We start from the raw sequence: 24393 nt of genomic DNA, 5'->3' as shown, positions 1-24393 counted from the left end.
TCTGGTGCCAGCTCTGAGGCCCCTCTTGAAGCCCAGCCTGAAAGTGGCTGACCCCACCCGCTGCCACCCCACCCTGAGATGGAGGCTTAGCTCTGCCCTGGTGACTTGCCCTGCTAGGGCCACTTCCCCTAATCTCAGAATGACCGACCCCTTGCCACCCTCACATCGCCGTTTCAGAGCTACTTTCTCACCCAGACCCCCGACCTGGCACTCCTAGTTCCCCCACCCACCTGTGCTCCTTTTTCCCAGGTGCCTATGACCTGCAGCAGGCCACGCGGTCATTTCTCCCTCCTGGCATGCTTTCATCCTCAAGCCCCTTCTGGCCCCATCTTCCAGCTCCCGCCATGTTGCTCAGAGCAGCTCACAGTGGACACTCAGTGACTCTGAGGAATGGGTGTTCCCACAGCTCCCTGGCTTCCAGGAAGGCCACAGCCGGCTCTGCAGGGCAAGCTGGCCTTTGCAATCACTGTACAGTGGCCCCTCACAAGTAGTATTTTTGCACTTGGGAGTCTACACGCTTTTTCATTTTAAAAGGAGTTTGTCCCTGGTGTTTGAGAAATATGCCCAAAAACACAGCCCTTCTCAGAAAGTCTGGATTGTTACAAGGAAAGCTCTTGGTTACGTAGGGGAATCCACGGTGGTGCAATATCAGCTGAGGCGTGGCCAGCGCAGGGCAGGAGCTGGGGGACTGGCGCCTCTGAGGACAGGGAGACACTCATCGGAGCAGCAGCACGCTGCTTGCACCTGTAGAGGCCGCAGGCTCAGCAGAGCTGCCCTCACGATACTGGGGATTCCAGGAGCTCTCTCTAGAGGGTGGGGAGATACTGCAGCCTCAGAAGTGGCTGCCAGGGGTGGCTCCGGCAGATTTAGGCAGTGATTTAGTGGGTGATCCTGCCGCCATCCGTGTTCACTCCAGCAGAAGCCACACCTCACTCTCTCCTTACAGCGAGGGAGAGACACGCTCAATTAAGCTGGGAGCAAATGGCGTCTGCACAGCCAGATCCAGGGGCCAAGAGGATCTGGGACTGCCCGGGAGGAGTCTCCACGCCGCGCGAGTCATCAGGGAACCCTAATTGGAAAGCAGTAATAAAAAGTAATTGAGTTTAATACATAATTTAGATCGTTACCCGTTAAGCTAATGCCTCCCGCTTAGGTGTGGGGAGAAAATTATTTATCTCGTAGACGGGGAAGATTTCATTTGCTTTTATAATGGAATGCTCGCCAATTGACTTTAATAAGAGCAGTTTGTTAAATCAGATTTTGAATTGGTGCATAGATTTGAAGTTCATATGTTAATATTTGACGTGATATACTTAGCGCCTCCCTTCTCCCTTAAAGTGGCTGGATTTATTCTCCCGTGAGGCTGCGCGCTCATTGTTGTCCTACATTATGGAAATTAAATCAGTTCTCTCTGGTGTCTTGATGGGAGGCAATTTGGCTCCTGACTTCTACCTTTTTTTTTTTTTTTAAATTAAAGAAGGGACATTAAAGAGACTCTGCTTGCTTCTTTGCAGGGCCTTTTTCCTCTTGAAAACAGTCCCAGGGCTGCAAACAAATGCTTTGGTTAAATACCGGAAAGGAACTTACTAACAGCTCCTTACTTGGGTCCAGCCATCTGCCATTCCTTAACCTGTTTGATTTTCTCAGCAATCCTATGAAGTCAAGCGGCCGCTAGGAACCCAGCTTCTGCATGTGCACATCGAGGCCCACGGCCTGGTCCCCACCTGTAAGTGGGCGCCAGCCTGGCAGTGGGGACCAGGCCTTTCACACCCACGAGGCAGGGCCGCCTGGGCCTGGACCCAAGCTCATCTGGCCGGCCCATTGATGGTGACTCTGGGACTCAGTTTCCCTATCAACAGAACAGGGATAAGATACTGAGTATCTCGGAGGGGGTTTTAGGATGGAAGGAGGTGACGACTGCCCAGGGCACAGAACAGACCCAGTACCAAGAGCTTAGTTGTGGGCATTGCAACTACCCCAGTGGAGTGGCTCCCGGACCCCCTCCCCAAACCAGCTCCCCGCACCCCAACAGCCGTACCACAAGGCAGACAGCATCTGACTGAGAGGGCTCCACCCTACCGTCTGCCTCTCACCAGCTGTGGGGCCTCAGGTGGGGGTCCCTGTGCTCCAGGCCTCAGCATCTTTGGCTATGAAACAGGCTGCTGAGGCCTCCCTAGGGCACCCAGCATCCCCGTCGAGGGCAGGGGGGATCTTGCTGACAGGCTGCAGGAGACCACCCCAGGAACCAGGGGTTTGCCTGGTCTCCTCTCGGGGCAGCCATCCAGGCAGAACCTCAGCTCCCAGATGGCAGGATCAGGGCAAAAGCTAAGTCATCAGGACCCCAAGCCTGGAGGCCGTCCCCACCGGGTTCCCACAGCAGCCCCAGTGGCAGGTGCTGGGGAAGGCCCTGGTGCAGGAAGCCTTTACCTCGGGCCCCCCTGGACCCCCAGCCCCTCCAACTCCAGCCTCTGTGTCCCATAGAGACCCCCTAGGGCACTGCAGGGAGTGCTTTCCACAGTCCCAGCTGCACCCCACTTCCAACTTGCCTCTGAAAACAGCCACGAATGGCGGGGAGGTACCAGAAGGGAGGCCTTTAGGGGAGAATGAACACAGGTCTCCACTCTCAGAAACAGAAGCCTCCACAGAGCCCCCAAGGGACCCTGGGGCACCCTGGAAGCGTCCACCGCACACTGGGGGAAGCGTCCACTGCACACTGGAGGCACCTCAAGCGCCGTGGAGTTTGGAGCCCCAGGGTCCTGGGGAAGTTCTCCCCAGTGGAACATTGGAAGAAATGTGTGTAGCTGTGAAACCCCACTTTACATAAAATCAGAAAGAGAGCCTGTGTAAAACAGATTTCTAAATACCCAGGTCCTAAGACACAAGCGTCTCCTGCTGAGCACCTGTGCGGCCTCTTCCTGCCCTTCTCGCCTCCAAGCTGATGCAGCTCCTTCTAAAACGCCTTGGTGCACCCAGGGTACCCAGAGGAAGGTGGGAGCCCACAGGAGCCATGTGGATGGGAGTGAGCCCCTCCACCAGCCTGCTGGGAGGCAGACGGTCGGGGAAGGGGTGCCCTCCCGCTCTGCTGCAGAAGAATCTGTTGCCATGGAAGCATCCGGAGCTACGAGGAGGAGGTGACTTTGCACCCCAGGAAGTGGGACCCTCTGCCCCAGGGATGGGTGAGCTCATCTGCCGGGAGGGCCCTTAGGACTGAGGCACCTGCAGGCACCTGGGGTGGGGGTTGCAAATCCCAGTCCTGCCCCCAAGAGCCCTGGGCATGAATGCCCTCAGCAAACTTTCCTGAAGACCCAGGCACAGGGTGAAGCAAGCAAGGCCTGTCCTGGAGCTCCCAGGCTGGGCAGTAAGAGGGCCGGGGCGAGGGCCCTGGTGTGAAAGTCCAGGTGGGAACCGCCCTAATCACCCCCCAGTCCCTGACCTGAAGCTGCCCCTGTGGCTGAGGAGCCTCGCTCTGTCCCTGGGCCAGGGTCCCAGGCTCCCCAGGGCAGGGACAGGCAAGCACCAGCACCCATGGCTGTGGCCCCAGGCGAGCCACCTCAGCCTCCGGAGTCCCCAGGCCTTCACCCAGCCTTGCAGGTCCTGTTGCCCACACCTGGGTTCATGGATTTGAGCCAAGCTCAGTTGTCTGCCTGGTGGCTTTGGGTTTGAGAGCGTCCATGGCTCCCGCTACCCCCAAGCCATGTCTCACAGTTCCCTGGGGTGGGCTGAAGGTCTCTGAGGGAAGCCCGCTCTCACTGTATGGACCACAGGCCCCGGCCCACTGAGACACCCAGACAGAGTCTCAGCGGTTCAGAAACAGGGTGGGCAGGGCCCCCAGGTGCAGGGGCAGCGGGGACTCTGAGCCCTCTGGGAAGGGGTGTTGGAATCATTAGAGTGAACGAGGGAGGGGATTGTGTGTTTGTTGGAGGGCAGCCGCCCAGCAAGACTTTCTAGGAGGAGGAAACAGTTTCTTTCTTGGCTTCCCATACGGCGCCACGTGGGCCATGTGCACCTGGCGCGTGGCTGGCACCCAGCGTCGGTTCCTTTCATTCACTTCCCTTTAAGCAGCTCTGTGGAAGAGCAGCCACCGTCCTGGACTCACACAAAGTCTCAGCCAGTGCGTGAAAAGCTGGGGGGAGCTCAGCCCCTCCACTCAGAGGCGGCGGCTGTGGCCACTGCCCCGAACAAAAGGAAGAGCTTGTTTACAAATTGTCCATTGAAAATTGAGTTGCAAACATTGGCATCAGGCCTCGCCTGCCAGGCCACCCGGATTGGAGGGTAATTTATGAAGATTGCTTTACCTAGGGCCGTGCTGGTCTGTGCCTGCAAGTAATTCACACCAGGCTCATTTCGGATGCAGTCAAAGACCCCCGTATTTCACGATGACAATGTAATCACAGAGCCACATTAAAAAGTCATTATTGTTTAGAATCCAGCTTGGTTTGAAAAACACTTACTATAAAATTCAACAGCCTTTGTAAATTACCGAAAGGTTTACTCAAGAATCCTAGGTACCGTGATTTAGACCGGGAACTTACCACTTTATTGATTCTGTGGGATTTTGTCAGTCCTCACATTTATAAGGAATGATTAGTGAGTGATCAGAGTAATAAACTCCTCTGAGCTGGTTCATAAATAATGATGAATTGAGTTTGCGTCCTCAAATTTCTCATGCAAACAACTCCTGCTCCGAAGAGTCCCAGATGCAACTTTGGGGCAGTGTGGCCATTAGCCCCCACAGGGACAGAACCCAGGGGGAACTGGCTTCTCCACTCGCCTCTTCGTGGGATCCCGGCAGGCCTGGCCACCGCATCCCAGGAGAGCAGCCGTGGAACCAGACTCCATTTCCAGGCCAGCTCAAAGGGTGCTGGGCGGCACCGGCAGAGCTGCTGCAGATGCAGACGCTCCTCTGCCTCCTTCATGGCAGTCCAGGGACCAGATGTGTGTGAGCACAAGCTCTCGTCACTCACACATGGTTGAACAGGCAGGACTTGGCGAATTCCTTGTCAGTTTTATCCTGAGAGGCAGAAAGTGTGCCCCTGGCAGCCTTGAAACGAGGGGCTCATTTGGGGCTCCCAAAAGCTGAGACTCCAACCCAGGAAGTGCCCCAGAGCCAGGCAATCCTGACACACTCACTCTCCTTCCACACTGGGAGACAGCAGCTCTGCTCTGCCCATCTGCCCAGTAGTGGCCAGCTGGCTCCCAGCCAGGTTCTGCCCTCTGCGGCCCCGAAACTACACTTGTCCCTTCTTAGAAGTTGCCAATGCCCATCAGTGCCCAGGAGACACTGGGGAGGACTGCAGTGAAATGTTCAATGCGTTTAATCCATGTTTCCCACGGGCCCAGCCATGCCTTTGACCCACAGGACAGCGGCCATGGATGTGCTTGGGAAAACCACCATGACGTCCAGGCAAGAGCACCGGCCAGAGCAGGGGTCACGCCAGCACGGGTGGCTCAATTAAGGAACAGGGATGGACTTCCTGTCCTGTGGCCCCTACATGCTCCTGCTTCTTCCAGTGGCCATTTCTGGGTGAGTCCTGTTCCCCCACATCTCCGCACTGGGTCCCTCTGCCCTGGCTCCCGCCAGCTCCTGCCTCTCTTGGTGCCCAGCGTGAGGCTGGGGCACAGTAGAAGGTCTGTGAACCTGTATTAAGCAAAATAGAAACTAAATGTGGACTTGAACTGGACTGAAATGAAATTGAGTTAGACTGAATGAAAATGGATTGGAACGGAATGGAATTCGGATTTGAACGGAATGGAATTGAATTGGAAGTGGATTAAAATGGAATTGAACTATAATCTAAACACCAGTCGGGCAGGAGAGATGGACGGGTTGAGCCAGGGGAGCTGCCCTCATCCCACCTGCCCCCAGCCCTGGGGAACCCTCTGGTCAATACTGCTAATAGGAACTGAAAATTAAAGAAAACGGTGCTGATGGATTTTCTTAATATGCATGGACGCATCTCAAAGAGAGTGTTTCTGGAAAAGCAGTAACGGAGACTGCAGAGGTCATGAGGCACCTGGGCCAGCCCCTGAGATGCTCCAAGAAACAGCACTCAGTTGTGCAGTTTAAATTCGAAGCGCCGTCCACCTTCAGCAAGCTACTCTTGTCCGACCATTTACAGCGCCTGAGCCACAGAAGAGGCCCCCAGAAGCCTACTCCAGCAGACAGGGATGAGGAGCCACCGCGCACGGGCGGGGTGCACGCGGGCCTGCAGTCTGAGGAACACACCTGACGCGGGGCAGCAAGGATTTTCCACCGCAGGGTCACTCCGTCTGTTCAGGGTCCCAAGGGCACCGAGAACACTGAAGACTTCAAGGGCCTGACATCAAACCCTGCTCTGGGGGGTGAGCAGACACCTGCCAGGAGCAAAGGGAGGGCCCCCTGGAGAGCAAGAGGACTCAGCCTTCCAGCGCTGGCCGAGACATGGAGCCGTGAGGCCACTTACCAAGGAACACAGCAGCTTCTAGAAGTGGGAATGACCCTGAGCCGACAGCAGCAAGAACACAGAGACCTCAGTCCTGCAACCTCAAAGAACTCAGTCCTGGTCACAGCACTTGTCACCAGTGAGATCTGATCTTATTTTTACAGAAAATAAACATGGTCTATGAGAGTGTTACCAGGTCCATGCCTTTCACTCAGCACCGTTCAGCCTACTTCTCCTGCACAGGAGAATGTTGTTTTAATCAGCACAGCACCATCAGCATGTTCGGGAGACTTACAGGACCCTGTTCTGGCATCCCTCAGGGTGCGGCATTGGTCAAGAAGGTGTTCCCGGAACAAAGCCTGCCCCGCTGGCCCTGGGCGCGTGGCTTTCTCTGCTTCAGGGACTGTCTTCATTCTCCTGCATCTTTCGGGCTGGATGGGAGGCCCAATGCCCACTCCACATTTCCCCAATGTCAAGTTCTTCCCTGCGTTGAGAGGGATAAGCCAGCAAGGACTCCCAGGCCCCAGCCCCTGGATGGCTCCAGTGAGGTTGGCAACAGGAGGAGCAAGGTGAAATTTGGAAGGTGGGGGGGACCCAGGCCTTTCCACCAGCTGGTGGCTTCTCCAGCTTTTCCACCCGCTCCCCCATCACCACTACAGATGGCAACTCCAGAATTGTGGCAGTTTCCTGGGCAACCCCTGAGGACCCCTGCCACAGTGATTCAGGCTGGACCCATCCTGGCTTTCTTTCCAGCCCTTCCCACCTCACCTCGCCAGTCATGCTCCCTGCACTGGACCCTCTGCTCTACTGCTTGGAGCCCTCCATTTCCCAGCCCCACCCAAACCCATCCATGCTTGAATTCTTTTCTGCTCTATTTCTTGTTGTTCTTCTTTCTTTTTTCTTTTCTTTTCTTTGGAGGTAGAAGCAAACAGATCCCTCTTCTCCCTAAGCGCCTTTATCTCCACGCTCCTCCGCTCTCCCGGTGGCTCCGAGGCCAAGCCAAGGTATAAGGTTGCCACTCTGATGTTTCCCAAAGCTTGAGGCTCCCTTTCCTGGCTGGGCTTCCCACTCCCCAGGAAGCTCACTCTCTACCCACAGCTCCCCCGCACGTCCGGGGTGGCCCTGATGTCCCCGCTCCAACACCCATGGAGATCACCTTTTCTGGCTCTAGCGAGAGCTCCAGGTCCACATCATGGCTGGAGAGGACCGGAGCCTCCTCTCATCCCCCAGCCAAGTGGGCGCCTTTCTCTTCCAGGTCTGCCAAGCTCCCTGCAGCCAGCGCTGCATCGGCCGCTCCCACTGCCGGCACCAAGCTGGGCAGGCTCTGAGCACCGCCCCTGCTGCCCCGGGCCTGGGTCCACCCCTACAGAGCAAGTCCACCTGTCCAGTCCCCGCCGCACCACCAAGCACAGCCCTCAGCAGCACAATCTGAAACCTTCTGGCCTTGTTCTTCCTGGCTGTTTGCCTCTCTCTCCGCAGGGAGGCACCTTGAGTCTCCAGGGCCTGACTCTCACAGTGCTCAGTGATTGTTTGTTGAATGAATAAATGTCCTTGACGCCGCCTCCAGCAGTCTCCCCTGCCTGCTTCTGAGACGGTTTCTCTCTTTCGTGCCTGTCCTCACTGCACTAACTCGCTTTCCCACCCTATTCAGTGACCCTAGCATCTTTTTTTTTTTCTTGTATTTCTTCTTAGGTTTTGTTTTTCTTCATGATCTGTGTTCTTTGCCCCAGTGTTTTATTATGGGATGGTTCCAACATTCAGAACAAATTACATAGGATAATATGAACTGAACCCACCACCTGGACATGATAAATATTAGCATTCTGCCATGTTTGCTTTAGGTAATCATTTTTAGAAGTAAACCATTATGAATAGAGCCCTGGTATGTCACTCACCAATCCCATTTTCCTCTCTCCTCCACAGCCTTCTCAATCATGTTTGATATCTTTACCACAGTCTATCCTGTAGTTTGGTAAAGATATGCTTGTGTAAAGTATTAAACTTTACACAAATCATACCCCACGGTGCTTATAATATGTGCCACTTGTTTCTTTTTTAACTCAACATTGCATTTTCAGGTTGGTCTGCTTCTGTGCAGGACCAACTGTTGCAGATGGCTCTGTCTTACTGAGTTCTTTATACACGCTGGATGATGAACACTGGTCTATCATGTGTATAACAGACCAACTACTGAATAGTACTTAGTACACATATGCCATGGATGTATAGCCTGTGTTCACTCACCAGCCCTCATTGCTCTGACGGGTCACTGTCAGAAGGGGGGCAGCAGCGCACATTGCTGGGGGAACCCTTTTTGTGCAAACATGCAACAAGGTCTTTAGTCTAGGAGAGAGGGACTTTGCCTGGTGGAGGGACATGCCTGGTTCCAGCTTCCCTAGGAATAGCCAAATGTCTCTTTGAAGGGTGGAGCCAATGAACCTTCCCTTTAGCATGGGCTAAGCGCTCCCTCGCCCACTGCCAGCTTTGTTACTCTTAGATCCCTAATCTTTGTTAATCTGATGACTGTAAAACTAAAGGTTACTTTAATTTTCATTTTCCTGGTACCTGGGGAGAGGCTACATCTTTTCATGGTCATTGTGTGTCTGGTTTCCTCCTCTGTTAATTGCGAGTTTGTATCATTTGCCTGGTTTTCACTTAGTTCATTACACAGTAAACTTGCATATGTAAACATATATATCTTTACTGAAACAACAGGATACATTGTAGTAAAGATTTCAAACAAGATTGGTAAGGCTGTCAAAGAGAGAAGAAAATGGGATTGGTAAATGACATACCAGGGCTCCACTCTATTCATAAATGCTTCACTTCTATTTGTCTTGTTGATTTGTGTGAGCTCTTTATATGAGATGGATAATCATCATCTGTCTGTTACGTTTATAGCAAATATTTCCTCCTGAGTGTGGCTGGTCTTTTGACTTTCAGCTTTGTGGCATCTTTTGTTGTATAGAAGCTATTAATCATAACACAGTCAACTTTATCAAACTTCAATTTTATGGGGTTTATGTTTGTATGTATTACAAGAAACTTTTTCTGGGCCAGGCACAGTGGCTCACACCTGTCATTCCAGCACTTTGGGATACCGAGGCAGGTGGATCACTTGAAGTCAGGAGTTCAAGACCAACCCGGCCAATATGGTGAAACCCGTCTCTACTAAAAATACAAAAATTAGCCCCATGTGGTGGCGTGTGCCTGTAATCCCAGCTACTCAGGAGGCTGAGGCAGGAGAATCACTTGAACCTGGGAAGTGGAGTTTGCAGTGAGCCACTGCACTCCAGCCTGGGCAACAGAGCAAGACTCCGTCTCAAAAAAAAAAGGAACTTTTCTGTATTTTGACATCATAAAGCTATTTCACTATAGTTTATTCTGAATGTTTTAAAGTTTTGCATTTCGTATGTAGGACTTTAACCCATCTGAACTTTATTACCAGTGTAGTGTTAGATAATAATATGAATATTTTACCTTTCTATCAGTGGCATTTGGCCAACAAACCCCCGTTCCTGTTGATGTATGGATCCCTGTGGTGTGTACCAGGCTTCCACTCTGTGAAGGTCTGCTTTTGCATTTCTGTTCTGTTCCGCTGATCTGTTTATTCTTGAATAATCTTTATCAAAACTCTAGAGGAAATCTCTGGCTATTTGTCAGAGAAAATATCTCTAACCTCTGCTTCTTCTTCAAACCTGTCTTCGCCATCCTTGGTCCTCCACTATTCCATGTGAAGGGATAATCCACCTTATCAGGTGCCATGAGAAAATACTGCTAGGATTTTAATGAAATGGCATTTAATTTATTGATTATTTTACAGGAGAACTGAACATTTGAAACTGAGTTTTTACATTCATGATGTAGCCTTCCAATTAGTTAAATCTTTGTCTATAGCCCTTAATAAAATTTTATTAGTTTCTCGTTTAAGATGTCCCACATCTTTATTATACTTATTTCTAAATACCTTAGTGTTTTATTGCTATTGCAAATGGTGTGTTTTTTCTATTACATTCTCCAATTAGTGTTGGCTATTGCATAGCCATGCTGTGGACTTTTATATCTTCTTATATTAAACCTCATTAGCTCTCATTGTAAAGTCTTAAAAAATTTTTATGTAGAAAGTTACATTGTCTACCCAAAAAATATGAAAATTTATGTCTCCTCCTTTCCAATCCTCACTCCTCTTTTTTCCATCTTGTCTTGTAACGTTGGCTGGATCATCAGACCATGATGAGTGATGGCTATGAGAGAGTCAGCTCCCTGCTTTCCACTTTGATGGGACTGCGTCTGGAGTTTCACAGGAAGCTTGAGGTTTGATACAGGCTGCTGTGGTGGCCTTTTACCAGGCTAAGGTCATCCTTGTAGCTCTTGTTATCTAGAGCCTCTGCTGGGAAGGAGGGTGAAATAAACCTGGGCTACATCCTCTGAGATGACCATAAGCTTCTCTCCTGAGACTTGCTGATGAGGCTGATGATAAAAGTGGATTGCCTAGTGATACTTTATGCTTATGTTCCCAGGACAAAGCCTGCTTGGTCATAACTGATTCTGCAACCGGTTCCCCACCCTCACCCCTGGTGTAGCCAGCCACGCTGGCCCTGTGCCCACCCTCTGCTGACTACTGGCTCTTGTTGATGACCGCCACCCCCACATGTACACATAGCTCAATGGACAAAAAATTCTAGGAAGAGAGTGGAGCCATTATCCAGGTATCTATTACCAAAAGCCTCCTATAGGGCGGTAGTTCCATCAAAATAGTAACCGACCCAGGGAATAGGAGGCCGTATTTCTCTCCAGAGCAAAAAGGTTGATGCATACACATCTGTTCCACCAAATAGGCAACCTGGTGACTGTTGGGCTAGGGATCTGAGGGCCTCTCTGGGTTTTCCAAGTGCATTCTCTCCCGACGCTGGGATGCTGGGCCTGCGTCCTCTGAGTGGCTGTCATCCACTCTGCCTGTAGGACAATGCACCCACAACACCATCAGCCCAGCACAGCACCCACTGCGTTCCTTGCTGCCCTGCGATGACTCGGATGTCCCAGACGATGGGGACTAGCAATGGGGTGGGCAGGGCTGTGACTGGACTCCTGACATCTCTTGTGTTATATTTCTTTCCTCTGCTCAATGCCCCCCACCCCGAAAGGAAGAGGTGTGTCCAGGGCAGAGGATGCGAGGTGAATTCACACACTGAAGTTAGGGGTACCATTGACAGGGGCAGTGGTCAGACACAGCCATAGGTCAGCAGCGCATAAAAACGATTTGGGAGTCATGAGGCTGAGGATGGCATCCGAGGCCACAGGAGCATGTCTGACTCACTCACACGCCTGCCACAAGGCTGAGGGTGAGCTGATGAAGGAAGAAAGGAAGGAGGAGCTGGCAGATAAATTGGTTTTAAAATGACTTACAACGTTGTGATTCATTGGTTATTCCCTGGGCCTCCCCTCGCCTGCTCCTGACACTGGGACTCGCCGTGGAGGTGTCTGGACCATGCTCTGGGGGGCGGCTCCGAGCATCCCCGGGTGTCTCCTTCAGCCATTCTCATTACTCTGCTCCAGTGGTCCCTGACCGGTCACTGCTGTGGGAGAGAAAAGCTATCCCTTTATGTCACTTCGTTGCAGAATTTGTGACTCACAAAATATTAACTGACTGATGTTTAGAGACACGTCGTCCTTGGCAGAACTGGAGGCATAACTTCCTTGAAAAGCTCCAGAGGCAGGTGGCTTTGGCCACCTGGCCCTCCTAGTGGCACTGGTCCCTTTCTTTCAAGTCAAGGGTAGAGACTTAGGGTGTCTGATATTACTTTCCACTTTAAATCGTGGAAGAGGGATGCTGGAAGCATGGCTGTGTCCCTCCCTTCTCAAATCAACCTACCCACCTCTTCTGAAAGGGATGCTGGCTCCTGGGTGGGCTGAGTCCTCCCTGCTCCAGACACGGGGAAGTAGAAAGAGGTTGAGAGCGGCAGCAACTTGGAAGACTTACAAGGCTTACTCATAAATATGTAGATTGCCTTATGATAATGTAGATAAAAGTATCACTAGGCAATCTACATTAGAAATACATATGCATATATATACACCACTTTATAGATATATATGTATATATACATATATACACACATATATATTAGTAAGGATTCGTGAACATTTATTTTTATTTATTTATTATTATTTTTTGAGACAGTCTCGCTCTGTCACCCAGGCTGGAGTGCAGTGGCACAATCTCGGCCCACTGCAACCTCCACCTTCCGGATTCAAGTGATTCCCCTGCCTCAGCTGACCAAGTAGCTGGGACTACAGGCGCCCACCACCACGCACAGCTAATTTTTGTGTGTGTGTGTTTTAGTAGAGATGGGGTTTCACCATGTTGGCCAGGATGGTGTCGATCTCCTATTTTGCATTGCATGTGCTTTATTTTGTTGCTCAGATTATTCCAGCTTTGGCTATTGGGAGCTCTTTCAGTTGGTTCCTGTGTCCCTCTGGCATAATCTCATTCTTGTGGGGTTTTTAAACACTTCTTTACCTCCTGGCACTACACGACACTCTAGGCTCCTCTTGTATAATCCCTACCCTAGCCCTAGAATCAGCCATTTGTCTAAGGATTTCTGATTCCTTTTATCAGAGAAAGATATTAGAAACCAAGATGTGGGCACTGGGTGCGCTTATTGTGACTGGAGTGTCAGTGGAAATTCTGGAGATTAAAAGTATAATGCTTAAAGTGGAAAATTTACTAGAGAGGTTTGATGGTAGATTTGAATTGGCAGAAGAGATAATGAACTAATTTAATGACAAATCAATACAAAGTATTCAATTTGAAGAATAGATAGAAAAAAACTAACAGAGCTTCCGTGAAATGTGGAACACCACTAAGCACCCTGACCTGCATGTATTGGGAGTGCCAGAGGAGAGGAGAAATAGAAGACGGGAAAAGTACTCAAAGAAACAATGGCTAAAAACTTTCCAAATCTGATGAAAAATACCAGCCTCACATCCAGGAAGCTGAATATGGCAAGTGGGATAAAAACAAAGAGAAACACACCCAAACACATCATCATCAAAACGTTAGAGACAAACACAAACAGAAAATTTTGAAAGCAGTGACGTCAGAAAAATCCAAATGTTGCAAAAATATATTTAAAGAGGTTTATTCTGGACCAACATGTGTGACTATGGCCCAGGTTACACAATCTCAAGAGGTCCTGAGAAAGTGTGCCTGGGGTGGTCGGGTTATAGTTTGGTTTTTCACACTTCAGGGAGACAGGAATTGCAGGTAAAACAATAAATCAATATGAGAAGGATGCAATTGGTTTGGCCGGAACAGGAGGGACATCTCAAATTGGGGCTTACAAGTCATAGGTGGGTTTAGGGGATTCTTCAGTTGCCAGTTGGTTGAGAGAGTTAAGCTATTGTCTAAGGACTCGAAATCAGTAGAAAGGAATGGGCCGGGCGCGGTGGCTCAAGCCTGTAATCCCAGCACTTTGGGAGGCTGAGACAGGTGGATCACGAGGTCAGGAGATCGAGACCATCCTGGCTAATATGGTGAAACCCCGTCTCTATTAAAAAATACAAAAAACTAGCTGGGCGAGGTGGCGGGCGCCTGTAGTCCCAGCTACTCGGGAGGCTGAGGCAGGAGAATGGCATAAACCCGAGAGGCAGAGCTTGCAGTGAGCTGAGATCCGGCCACTGCACTCCAGCCTGGGCGACAGAGCAAGACTCTGTCTCAAAAAAAAAAAAAAAAGAAAGGAATGCCTGAGTTAAGATTAGGGAGTTTTGGAGGCCAGGTTCTTATTATGTAGATGAAGCCTCATGGGTGGCAGTTCTCAGAGATGTAATAACTAGTGAATGACTCTTTTCAGATTTTAAAGGTGTCAGGCTCTCCATTAATCTCTCCAAGATCTGAGAACACCTGGAAGGGAAAATACCTGGTTATATTCATGGAGATTCTCTATAGCTGCAAATTGTCCCCATAAAAGATGGCTTTGCAGGGCCATTTTAACCTGTTGGCACAGTGGCAGCCATTGCAAAGTACGTTAAAGAAATATATTTTGTGGTAAAATATTTTTCTTAATATTTCCTTTAGAGTCTGCTATCTGTCATATGATATTATACCAAAGTCAAGTGGAAAGCAAGCCACATTTAATAAAAACCTGTCTGATGAGATTTTTATGGTTTGTAGAGCATGACTCCCCAGTCCCCTTAGATAGGTATTTGGGCAAGAGAAAAACAGTCCCCATTTAGTCCTCACAGCAAGAGAAAAAAAAAAAAATTCATGCAAAGGGACACCAATAAGATTAACAACTAAATTCATTAGAAATAATAGAAGCCAGATGGCAGTGGAATGAAATAGTCAGTGTCAAAAGACAAAACACTGTCGACCAAAAATCTTATTTCCAGCAAAACCATCTTGAAATATAAAGGTGAAATAAAGACATTTCCAGATAAAAACTGAGATAATTTATTGCCAGCAAATCTGCCTTACAAGAAATACTAAAGAAAGTTCTTCAGACTGAAAGCTAACAACACAAGACAGTAATTCAAATTCTCACAAATAAATAAAAGTGTCAGTAAAGGTACTTATATAGGTAATTACAAAAGACTGCATAATTGCATACTTTCCCTATATTTTCTTGCCTTACTTAAAAAGTAATTACATAAAACAATATATGTAATATACAAGTGTATTGTTGGGCCTCTAAATGGCATCAAAAATGGGGAGAGAATTGAGAAATATAAGAGTAAAGCTATATTTCTCTGGAAATAAGTCAGTATAAACCTGATATATTAAGATACATACTATACGCCCTAGGGAAACAGCAAAAAAAAAAAAAAAACCTCAAAATACAATGTAAAAATTATTTAAGAAATTAGAAATTAGTGATATCTAGTGTTGCATTAGGAAATATCTACTTAATACAAAATAAAACAATAAAGAAAAATTCATGTAACAAAGATGAAAAGCAACCTATAGAAAAAGGTAAAATGTCCGATATCAATCTAACTATATCAATCATAACATTAAATATGAAAGAATTAAACAATCCAATCAAAAGGCAGTGATCGTCAGATTGAATTTTTAAAAGATCGAGGCTGGGCACGGTGGCTCACGCCTGTAATCTCAGCACTTTGGGAGGCCGAGGTGGGCAGATCACAAGGTCAGGAGATCAAGACCATCCTGGCTAACACGGTGAAACTCCATGTCTACTAAAAATACAAAAAAATTAGCCAGGCATGGTGACACGTGCCTGTAATCCCAGCTACTTGGGAGGCTGAGGCATGAGAATCACTTGCACCTGGGAGGCAGAGGTTGCAGTGAGCCGAGATCACACCACTGCACTGCAACCTGGGTGACAGAGCAAGACTCCATCCAAAAAAAAGATAAAAAATTTAAAAAAAAATCGAACTACATGCTTTTTACAAGAGATACACTTTACATGCAAAGATAAAAATGGGTTGAAAGAAAGGGTGGAAAAGAATACACCACGTAAACAGCAATTATAAAACACTTGGAGTGGCTTTCCTATGATCAGACAAAATAGGCTTTAAAACAAACGAGTGACCAGGTGTGGTGGCTCACACCTGTAATCCCAGCACTTTGGGAGGCTGAGGCAGGTGGATCACAAGGTCAGGAGTTTGAGACCAACCTGGCCAAGACGGTGAAACCCTGTCTCTACTAAAAATACAAAAATTAGCCAGGCATGGTGGCAGGCACCTGTAATCCCAACTACTTGGGAGGCTGAGGCAGGAGAATTGCTTGAACCCAGGAGGCAGCAGTTGCAGTGAGCCAAGATCACACCACTGCACTCCAGCCTGGGCAACAGAGCAAAACTCCGTCAAAAACAACCAAGCAAAAAGGTTACTAGAGATAAAAAGGAACATTTCACAATGATAAAAGGGTTAATTCATAAAGAAGATATAACAATTACAAACATATATGCAACTAGCAAGAGAGCCCACAAACATTTGAGATAAAACTGATAGAACTGAAATGTGAAATAGATCATTCAACAGTAATAGTTACAGACTTTAATACCCCACTTTCCATAATGAACAGAACAACTAAAGCAGAAGACCAATTTGGAAATAGAATTGAACAACACTGTAAACAACTAGACCTAAAAACACCAATGAATATGCCACCAGCAACCGTAGAATACATATTCTTCTCAAGTACACATGGAACATTCCTTGGGATAGATCATTAAACACAATTGTCTTGTGTTAGACAATTAAGTACATCCCAATAAACTTAAAATTATTTAAATGATACAAAATATTTTCTCCACCCACAATGAAATTAAATTAGAAATCAATAATAAAAGCAAATTTAAAATTCACAAATAGTGGGAAATAATATACCTCTAAGTAACTAATGTGTCAAAGAGAAAATTTCAAGGGAAATTGGAAAATTCATTTAGATGAATAAAAATGAAAACACAGCATACTAAAACTTACGAGATGCAAAAAAGCAAATAAAGATGCTCAGAGAAAATTTATACCTGTATCTATATTTTAAAAGAAGAAAGATCTCAAATTAATTACCTAGCCTTCCAATCTCAGAAAGTAGAAAAGCAAGAGTAAAGTAAACCCAAAGAAAACAAAAGGAAGGAAATAATAAAGATTAGAGGAGAAATAAAGGAAATAAAGAATATAAACCAATAAAGTCAACAAAACCTAAAGTTTCGTTCTTTTGAACACAGGTTTGGTTCTTTGAAAAGATGAGCAGAAGTGACAAATCTTTAGCTATACTGGCCAAGAAAAAAAAGAGAGAAGCCTCAAGCCGCTAAAATCTATAAGATGACTGACTTTACAGAAATAAAAAGGAAAATAAGGGAATGCTATAAACAACTGTCTGCCATCAAATTAGACAATTTAGATGAAATAGACAAATTCCTGGAAAGAGAAAACTACTGAAACTGGTTCAAGATAAAATAGAAAACCTTAATAGACTTCTAACATGTAAAGAGATTGAATTATAATTAAAAAACAAAACTAAACAAAACAAAACTTCGCATTAAGGAAAGCCCAGGTCCCAGATTCACTGCCAAATTCTACCAAATGTTCATAGAATTAATATCAATCTATAAGTTCAGTATTAACCTGATACAAAAACCTGACAAAAATATCATAAGGAAAAAAAATAAATAACTCTAGTGAATTCTCTTCTGAATAGAGATGGGAACATTCTTTAAAAAAAAAAAAAATACTAGCAAACTAAATCCAGCAACATACAAAAAGTATTACGTATCATGACCAAGTGGAATTTATCCCAGGAGTACAGGGTTAATTTATCATTAAAAAATCAATTAATGTAACACACCATATTAATAGAATAAAAGACAAAAATCATATTATCATCTCAATGCCGAAAAAAGTATTTAACAAGCAACATTTTTTGATAAAAAAAATTCAACAAACCAGATATAAAAGGGAACTTCCCGAATTCAATAAAAATCACGTACATGGCCAGATGCAGTGATTCACACCTGTAATCCCAACACTTTGGGAGGCCGAGGTGGGCAGACACGAGGTCAGGAGTTTGAGACCAGCCTGAGCAACACTGTCTCTACTAAAAATACAAAAATTAGCCGGGAATGGTGGCAGATGCCTGTTATCCCAGCTACTCAAGAGGCCGAGGCAGGAGAATTGCTTGAACCCGAGAGACAGAGGTTGCAGTGAGCCAAGATCACGCCACTGCACTCCAACCTAGATGACAGAGCAAGACACCATCTCAAAACAAAAACAAAGCATGTACAAAAAACTTATAGCAAACTTCATACTTAATGGTGGAAGATTTAAAGCCTTGCCCTCTACAGACAGGATAAGACAAGGATGTCTGCTGTTGCCATTTCTATCTGACATTGTACTGGAGCTTCTAGCCAGGATAATTAGGCAAGAAAATAAAATAAAAGCATTCAGATTAGAAAAGAAGATGTAAAACTATCTCTGTTTGTAAATAATATTATTTTGTATGTTTAAAAAACCCCAAAGAATCCACAAAATAAAAATTATTAGAGCTAATAAATGGCTTAAACAAATTTGAAGGATACAGGATTAACATATTAAGACAAAAATCAGTATATTTCTATACATGAGAAATGAACACTTTGAAAATAAAATTAGGAGAAAAATCCGTTAATAATTGCATTCAAAACAAAAGATTTAAGTATAAATTAAACAAAATAGGTGTAAACTTTGTACACTGAAGACTATAAACATTGTTGAAATAAACTGAAAACAGTCAACATTAATGGAGACATATCATGTTCATAGGTCAGAAGATTGAATATTGTTAAAATGACAGTACTGCCCAAATTGACCTACAGAGTCATCTCAATCCCTATCAAAATCCCAGCTGACTGTTTTATAGAAATTGAAAAACTGACTCTAAAATTCATTTGGAAACACAAGGGACTCAGAATAGCAAAGAAAACAGATTGAAAAGAAAGAATAAAGTTGAAAGACTCATACTACCTGATTTCAAAATTTACTACAAAGCAACAGTAATCGAGACAATGTGATACTGTCATGAAGACAGACACACAGATCAATGGAATAGAATTTGGAGTCCAGAAATTAATCTTTTCATTCATAGTCAATTGGTTTTCTACTGCTGAGACAGTTAAGTGGGGGAAAGAAGAGTCTTCAATAAATGGCACTAGAACAGCTATATTTCCACAGGCAAAAGAATGAATAACTCCTAACTCATACCATACACAAAAATTAAAACTCAAAATGGATTGTAAACCTCAATGTCTATGAGATAAAAGAGTTAAAACTACAAAATTATCAGAACAAAACATAAAAGTCAATCTTCATGACCTTGGGTTAAGCAATGGTTTCTTAAATAGGACACCAAGAGCACAAACAAAAACATCAACCAAAAATAGATAAACTGGGCCATATCAAAATCTAAACTTTTATGCTACAAATAATACCATCAAGAAAGCAAAAGTACAACACCATAGAATTGGAGAAAATATTTTCAAATCACATATCTGGTAGAGGCCTTATATCCACTATATATTTAAAAATTCTTACAGCTCAATAACAAAAAGACAACAATACCATTTAAAAGGAGACAAAGGACTTAAATAGACATTTCTTCAAAGTAAACATACAAAAGGTCAATAAGCACGTGAAAAGCTGTTCAATATCTTTCCTCATCAGGGAGGTACAAACCAAAACCACAACCAGATACTACTCCACATCCTGAGGACGTCTAGGATCGAGTAGACAGATAATGACAGCTGCAGATGAGGATATGAAGGAACTGGAAGCTGATGGGGTAGCAACATGCTGCAGCTGCTTTGGAAATAGGTTGGTAATTTTGTATAATGTTAAACATAGATTTACTGTATGACCTGGTAATTCCACTCTTAAGTATATATACCCAAGAGAAATGAAAACACATGTCCACAATTTTTACATGCAAATTTTCATAGCAGAACTATTCATCATAGACAAAAACTGAAATAACTCAAATATTCATCAACCGATAAGTGAATAAATAAAATGCATTATATCAGTACAATGAAATATTATTTGGCAATGAAAAGGAAATGAAATACCAATGCATTCCACAAAATGTTGAGAGGGATAAACCTTGAAAACAAGCTAAGTGCAAGAAGTTGGTAACAAAGAACCACATATTATAGGATTGCATTTGTAATGAAGTGTCTAAAACAGGCCAATCCATAGAGACAGAAAACGGATTACAATTTGCTTAGAGCTTGGAAGTGAGCAGAGAGGAATATGAATGACTGTAAATGGATAACAGATTTCTTTTATGAGAAACAAAAATATTCTAAAGTTAGATTATGATGATGGTTGCACAACCCTGTGAATATACTAAAACACATCAATATGTATACTTTAGGTGACTCACATGGTATGCAAATTATACCTTGATGAAACTGTTTCTTTTTTTAAAAAAAGTCACCAGGTTTAAAAAGGTCAAAGCTGGCTTTCTCTATATAATAGTACAAATAATTTCAATGTTATTTTGAACATTCTGGGACATGGGAAAAGATGGGAAATTTTAATTGTATAAGTGAAACTTTAATCATTAATTATTAAAAGAGAACAGAAAAAGATAACTATAAACTGACTCACAACATACATGTAAAAAGAATCTGAATAAAACATTAGCAAATGGAATCCAGAAATATATTTCTAAAAATCCACTATGACCAAGTATTATGTATTAGTTTTCAGGAATGCAAGGGTAGTTCAATACCAAGAAACTAGCTACAAAATTTAGTATATCCATTGACCATATGATCCCATCAATAGACACAGAAAAAGCATTTGAGGAAACTCAGCAACCGGTCCTGCAAAAAAATCTTGAGAAAAGTAATACTTAAAAGAAACTATTAAAAAAGAGATCTCTAAACCCAGCAGCTGTTTGTAGGGGAATGGCTCTCCCATGGTGCCCCTACCATGTTGCACATCTCCTTATAGGCCTCCTAGAGGAGGCTTGGCCACAGTCTAAGCTGAGTTCTGGGAGTGATTCCTCCTGAAGCAAAGGGAGATTAGGCTGGGGAGGAGTCAGCGAGGGCAGCCCCCGATCCGTGTGAGAATATCTCCAAGGGTTGCTCATCCATCTCTCCGGTTTCTGTTGAGCACAAAGCTCTTCCTCGCCACTCCCCTGTCATGTGGAGCTGCCGGCTTCCGTGTAGTCTGTACAAATGCTTGGCCGTAGTTTAGAGGGGACTCCACAATGGCAGAGTGACCCACCACTCAAGTCGGCCATCACCAGACCTTTCTGTTTAGTCGACCTGTGGATTAGGGGCACCAGGACCCGACACTGCACTGGTCGTGGCTTTGCTGTCTGTGTGAGTAACAAACTGTCTTGAATCCTCTTGGCTTCTTTTTGGCAGCCAGGTCTATGGGAGTGAAGCCTGCTGACCTCACAGCCGCCGCCATGCTCCCTTTAGGGATGACTTGGCCACCTGACACAGATGATATCCAAATAATGAAACACCAAACTAATACAGTTAAAACCAGAACTTAGCAAGGGAGGCCCACCATTCTAATTTGACATTGCACTGAGGGTTCAAGCAGATGCAAATGGCCAAAAAAATGAAACACATACTTTAAGCAGTGGAAAAGATACAGCTATTAGTTTTCACAACCCAGATATTGTATTTTAAAATTAAAATTAAAAAGACAATGTGATAGGATGAGATGATGTCATATAATTAGGCAGAAACCAATGCATTATCTCTTTTCAAATGATAGGCATCTGGAAAGGGGAAGAATCAGTCTGTTCACAACAGTGACAAAACCGTGAGCTACTTAGGGAGCAATGGAACAGGACCCGGGAACTGTGTGCCCAGCATCTGCCCACTGCCACTCGGAACCACTTCCTGTCCTGCCCTGCTCCATACTCCAGGCTCCCTTCCCTTCTGTCTCCCAGTAGATTTGGCCAATGGGCGGTGCTGACCCAAGATTGAAGGGTCGGATGAAAAGACACGCAAGGCCCTCCTCTCCCTCTCTCTGTCCCAGTGGCACCTCCAGCTGCAGCTGGGTCTCCTCGGTGGCTGTGGGCTTCCACCTGAAAGCCCCTTTCTCCGTGGTCCCAAATGGGGCTGAGCGTCTCACTATGATTACGAGAGTCTCAATATGACGAGTGACCTCCCCACGATACAGAGTAACCCCTACGACCAGCTCCCTGCATTACATTCCCTCTGCTTGAAAGATCCAGAGTGATTTCTGGTTTCCAGGTCAGAACCTGACTGACACAATCCCTATGGAAAAAAAAATGATAAAATCTTATTTAAAGACACAAAGCAGACACATTTTTCTGGATAAGAACTTTCAGTTTAAAAATGTCAATTCTCCTGAAATGTATCTTTTAGTCAAGTGCCATTTCATTAGATTCCCAACAGAGTCTTAGGGGTTTTGGTGTGGCCTTGTTGGGTAGAATTATGTTGACGTTTTTATGGGAGGATAAGTACTCATGCAAGATGAGACAGCCCTGCCACTGTACACACACTGACAACACCCCACGGGATGGGACAGAAAACCAGAAAACGACCTCAGGATAAGCAAGAAGGTAAGATCAAGCTTCATTTGTTTCAGGGTAAATGGAAGCACCATTTAATTAATGGTCTAGCACACCCAGCTGCCATCTAGAAGAAAATAAAAGTGGATCCACTCCTTCATCTTAATCAAAACTAAATTCTAGTGGATTAAAGACTTAAATGTAAAAGAAAGTAAAATAAAAAGAAAATACTGCAAGAAAATCTGGAAGACCGTGCCATCTAGGATAAGGATGCCTCATTAGGCAAGACTGGAAGCTCAGAAATTCTTAGAAGAAAGTATAAGTATGATGGACTATGAAACAATTTAAAACTCATCTATGAATAGATACCTAAAACCAAGTCAACAGACAAAGTATAAGTTTAGAAAAACAAAAAGTGGGCCGGATGCAGTGGCTCATGCCTGTAATCCCAGCACTTTGAGAGGCCAAGGCAGGTGGATCACCTGAGGTCAGAAGTTCAAAACCAGCCTGGCCAGCATGGTGAAACCCCATCTGTACTAAAAAATACAAAACTAGCTGAGTGTGGTGGCGGGCGCCTATAATCTCAGCTACTTGGGAGGCTGAGGTAGGAAAATCGCTTGAACCCAGGAGGTGCAGGTTGCAGTGAGCTGAGATCAGACCACTGCACTCCAGCCTGGGCAACAAGAACAAAACTCCATCTCAGAAAATAAAATTTTAAAAAAAAAGGGAAACAAAAAGTGATTTATAATGAAAACAGCAGTGAGAAAGCTATTATCAGTAAGATATGAAAAGTGCTTACAAATTGAGAAAAAAAATCCAATAGAAAAAGGGTCAAAAAAAAATACACATTCACAGAAGAGAAAATCCAAATGGCTAACATCATATAAGAAATGTTCAAAATTACCAGTAATCAGTGAAATGCAAATTAAAGCCACAAGGAGCTGTCACTTAAAACCCACCTGCCCAGCAAATTAAAAGGAAAGGGCAGCAGAACCGATTACAGGGGAGGATTCTTAGAAGAGAGAGTGTGCATCGCTACTGCTGGGAAGCGGACATTTGGCAGCATTTTTGGAAAGTTATCTAGAAATGTCAGTTCAAAGAAACACCGTCTATGCTTTTTAACTCCCAAATCCCAATCTGTAGTGTCCGCTTGGGCAGCCACAGCGTAGCAGTGCAGATGGTGCCTTTCACGGGAGGAAGGGGTTCTCACACACTCTCGGCGGCTGAAGGTCCGAGGTCAAGGTGGCGGCAGGGCTACTTTCTCCTGAGGCCTCCCTCCTGGGCATGTGACGTGGTCTTTTCCCTGGGTCCTCACATGGTTGTTCGTGCATGTGCGCGCCCACTTGTGTCCTAATCTCCTGTTCTTACAGAGAAACTAGTATTAGGGTCCACCCTAATGAACTCATTTTAATTTATTACCTCTTTAGAGACCCCATCTCCAAACACAGTCACATTCTGCATACCCGGGTGGGGGCTTTAGCGTAGGAAACTGCAGGGACCCAGCTCAGCCCCTTACAGAGTCCTTGCACTTGTTTCTGTAGAAATGAAGGCACTAGTCTGCCAAGTTGTAAGAACAAGCATGTTTCTACCCACAGCATTGTTTTTAGAATCAGGAAAAATAACCCTGAAACTGAAAACGGAGGGGCTGAGCTGGGTCCCTCCAGATTCCTACGGGAAAGCCCCCACCCCGGTATGCAGAATGTGCTTGATTTTGGAGATGGGGTCTCTAAAGAGGTAATAAATTAAAATAAGCTCATTCACTTCCGTGAATCAGGAAGGTCGACTCAGCTGCGGAATATGAGACCACACTGCTTAGGTGGCCGGCAGGGTTTCCCAAAAGGCCCACAGTGGGAGGCAGCTGAGCACAGACGGGAAGGCCACGGCGTCTGGTCCCCACAGGCCCCACGAGGCCCAGTGATGGTGACGAAGGCAGAAACATGGGCAGTAGCATGGCAGCGAGACCATGTG

At 45.5% G+C, this 24393-nt stretch overlaps 2 protein-coding genes across 27 annotated transcripts in view; one reads left to right on the top strand and one right to left on the bottom strand.

The window, feature by feature from the left end:
- Window positions 1-24393, top strand: part of SIVA1 (SIVA1 apoptosis inducing factor) — a 692134-nt gene that overhangs the window by 394363 nt on the left and 273378 nt on the right. The gene's annotated exons all lie outside the window — the stretch shown is intronic.
- Window positions 1-24393, bottom strand: part of ATP5MJ (ATP synthase membrane subunit j) — an 819915-nt gene that overhangs the window by 553665 nt on the left and 241857 nt on the right. The window lies entirely within an intron of this gene.

Source organism: Macaca thibetana, chromosome 7 (assembly GCF_024542745.1).
Source record: "Macaca thibetana thibetana isolate TM-01 chromosome 7, ASM2454274v1, whole genome shotgun sequence".
NCBI classification, from domain to species: domain Eukaryota; kingdom Metazoa; phylum Chordata; class Mammalia; order Primates; family Cercopithecidae; genus Macaca; species Macaca thibetana.
This window is presented reverse-complemented; position numbering and strand designations above follow the sequence as displayed.